Raw genomic sequence first — 4,265 nt, forward strand, 5'->3', positions numbered from 1 at the left:
TATAAATAGTGCTGAAATACCTTGCTGACTCCCTGTCAAGCACATGCACAGTTACAATTAAACATATGCAGTTTTTTATAAAAGAAGAAGAAGAAAAAAACACATTAAAACTGCAACTATAGTCTTAAGCTACTTTTTGTGAGATCAATATGTGGTATTATATGTTTTATTTTCCGGCACCTTGAAACATTGTTTATTTTGTCATTATTTCTGACACTAACCAGTCAGCAAATGCAAATTAAAACTACTGTTGTTCATCATGTGTAGATGAATGTCTAAAGATGATGAACAAATTAATAGTTTGCTTAACTTGAGCTACATTTGGGTGCAGATATTTCTTATATATACAGATGACCGTTGACCAGAATTTTATTTTTTACCTTCACTCTGAACTAGTGCGCTTTGCCTAACTCACACAACTTTCAAAGGTAAACTTTTAAAACTTCCCTTTTATCCTCTTTTTGCCCACTCCTTTATGTTCGACCACCGTTAGCCACCCTTCCCCCTCTGCTAGCCATGCTGACCTTGAACCCCATAGCGACAGTCTCAATGACCGAGCCCCTCACTCACACATGAACTCCCTGAACCCTTCCAGTCCATTCATGTCCTCTTTCCTCCTCACGGGGTCCCTTCCTCCCAAACAACAGCCCACTTTGATGACAGAGGTTCACCCCCACACCATTGACGCTGTTGTCTGAGTCTGTGTGTCTGAGTCTGTGTGTGTGAGAGTTATTGATGCAGGCAAAGGGTAGTATTTCCTCAACATGTGCTGTTGTCCTTAAATAGGTTGTATGGGTGGAGTAGTTTCCCATGAAGGTAGACTTTCCTATCCGCTAAGTTAAATGTATTATTTTATATAACAACAATAAAAGGGGACCATGTTTCAACCACAGACTGTATTGAAACTGGACCAGGTGAAACCTGGGTTTTATGGAATGACCTTTGACCTGTATTTCGAAACACTTGAATGTTAGGGTTCACTCCCACATGTCGTGAAAAAAATTTAACTGAAATTGGACAATGCAATCATTAGGAAATTAAACAACTTGCTCACCACCACCACCCCTCACCCCACCACACACACACACACACACACACACACACACACACACACACGCACACACACACACAAACTCACACACACACACACACTGCTTAGCTACCCCAGAGGTAATAAGTATGGATTCACAGGCCAGAACACTTAGGATGGAGGGGGCGGGTGACTTAGCAACAAGCCTGTTGACCCAAACAATGTTCCTGTCGTCAAAGTGGCCGGTTGTGCCAGACTGAGGTTCTGCTGAGTTTAACAATGTCACTGGTGTGCTCCTAAATGCAGACAGAGGAACCGCCAACAGACTGCCAAACTGAATGACACAGAGACCAACGCAAAGTGCTTACAGTGCAAATTCATAGAAATGCTGTTCACACCCCTGTATTTGGCATTTTACGGTACATGCAGAGGGTAAGCAGTGCTCACAGCTAGAGAAGTGGACAGTCTTTGGTAAAAGGAGGGAGATGTGCTCAGACGTGGGCAGGGACATCTACATTTGGCAAATTCTGCAACTGGTTGAGATGATCTTTCTAATAATTCTTATAATTTGCATTTAATTGAAAAAATAAATCAAGAAATGATGTGAAGTATTGGTTGTTCCTTTGAGGACCTTTTACAGGATTCATTAAACCTCTATTATAAAATGCTTGTTTGGATCTGTATTGAGCTTGAGGCAAACTTACGTTTTGAGGCTTGGCAAAGTCATCCAGCTCATTTGCTCATTTGAAAAGAGATTCACCAAAATATGATTCACGTTTTTTCTTGCAGGGGTTTTGGCATCCATCATGAAATGATGTTTAATGCTATTCATAGTGAGCAGTCCATGGCATTGATATATGACTTGTACGTTCCATAATTCAGGCTACCCCGAGATAGCAGAAATGTGTTGTTGTGTAATTAATACCCATTGCTTTGTAGTGTAACTAACACTGATTAGTTTGAATGGCTCTGCATTTTCGGCATCAGGTTTCAGCTGTGTTGGGAAACATCTCCCATGCAGCCAATGGCTATTTATAATGTAGGTATGAAGCCAGAGTCACTGACGAGGATGATGAGATGTGAAAGGTAACTTCAGGACACGGCTCATTTACACTCCGATGGCAAATGTTTACATTTAGTACCGTTTGTGTGTGTGTGTGTGTGTGTGTGTGTGTGTGTGTGTGTGTCTGCTGTTTAACAACTTTCGTCTGTGACCTTCAGAGGAAACTGCAGGACACATTTAGTGTGGGCACCAGATGTGCTGAACCAACTGCTTCACACAATGAGTCCAGTCCTCATCACTGGATCGCCCAGATGTTTCTATTTTAGGTTGACTTGGCTGATAGTTGCCTCTGACTACACCTCAAGAGCTTACACTTCTGACTCAATATGTCTTGTGTGAAACTGCTCTGCATCAGTGTGATGCTGCATAATTAATAAATCACACAATGTTAATGGAAGAAATAATGGGCTTCGTGGTAGGAAGGCAGCAGGATCACCAGCCGATGGGGCAGCACAAACCAAACTATATGATGGACTGTTGATCATCAGTTGCTCCTGTGCAATACGTCACATGAGGAAAAATCCCGGAGAAGACTCCAAGTACTACAGTATTATTCTACTTAGAAGCCCAAATTAATCAGTGTCTTTACATGTAAATACTACACGTAAAAAGTATATAATTTGAGGGTTTTGGATAAAACAAAATACAGCTTTTTTAGTTTTTCAACAGATAAAATTAAAATACAGACTGCTTTAGTTTCCTATTATCATCATCCTCATCATGTACACAACTCGTGTCATCCATTGCAGGCAAGTTGATCATGGCAACACAAACAACAAGTGACTAATTTCGTCACACACGCCCAAAATCGCGTCTGGACCTCAATCTGCAACAATCTTCATTTTAAGTGTACTGATGAGTGGACGACTGGAGCAGAAGAGGCTGTGGTGAAGGAACATCTTAATGATTTCATTGTTTCTATTAAGTTATTTTTTTGGCCTGTTGAATAGGTCTGGGAGACTAATCTAATTTAGTCTATGGTGCTCTCTCAATGACATTCATTATAGAAACATCCGGTTTATATCTTTTTTTTCTTCCTTTTTGCAGCAATAAAGTGTTAAATATCTACTGTACACTGAAGATTAAAATCCATACATTTTCAAGTACGTTATTAATTAAAGAAAATATGTATTACAAAAATGTTGGCTGTCTAGACTCATTGCTGTCTGACTCATTGCTCCTTGGCAAAGTTTGATTGTTCTTGAATCTTATTTAGTTCTTTTATTAAGCCATTGAATCGAGAGCAGATCATTGCTACTGATAAATTCATCTTTGTAATGGAGGTGCTAGTAAAGCTTTGCTTTTATGAACTGCCTGAAAGCATGTTCAAATATATTTATCACTACACTTATAAGGAGTCTTAATGCTGTCATCATTATGTTTAGCATTATAGACCAGCACTGATTCAATATGTTTGAAGAGGAAGCATAACATATATAGCAAAAACCATGTCACTCACGCTGAACATGTTCCTTCATGAACGGCTTTACACTCTCTATATAACAAATCACAATGGCCAAATGGAAATTTGATTTTTTGAATTAAAGTGTATTTTAAAGCATTTCCACTGAGCCCTGTGTGTATGTAAAGTTGGTTTATTTATGTTTATATATAAAGTAGCTACAAAAATGTATCTTTGCATTGGCTATATCTCTAATGAGTTAAGTATGTTAGTCATAGACAATAGTACCTTTAGGATATTGTAATGTGATATGCCCAACGTGATATCATATCATATAATATATTGCATTAAGTTTAAGGTTTTTGTGGTGATATTTGAATGCGTATAAAACTGATTAGGAGACAAAGCCAAGAATAAATTCATATGATATCAAATGAAGTGAAGGGAGATTCAAGGAGCCAATTAAGAACCCCCAAAGGAAAACATGGCACGTCATAACCTGATCTTACAAGTGTTTTGTCTTCAAGGTCACAGTTTTGAGGCGTTTTGTTTCTTCAGTAATCCCCCCTTATCTCTGTGGACCCCCTGTCGCCGTGTGGAGGACCCCTGAGACGAGTCCAGGGGCCAGCGGCGGGGCCTCCGTCCTGCAGCCGCAGCAGCAGCACCACTCGCAGTCAAGCAGCGGGACTCCAGGCTCTCACTTCCCCAGCTGCTGACGTCAGCTGGCAGCCTGGGCTGTGCTCGCCGCTCCGGACATAGCGCCGAGAAAA

This window comes from Taurulus bubalis (genome assembly GCF_910589615.1).
Source record: "Taurulus bubalis genome assembly, chromosome: 5".
Taxonomy (NCBI): Eukaryota; Metazoa; Chordata; class Actinopteri; order Perciformes; family Cottidae; genus Taurulus; species Taurulus bubalis.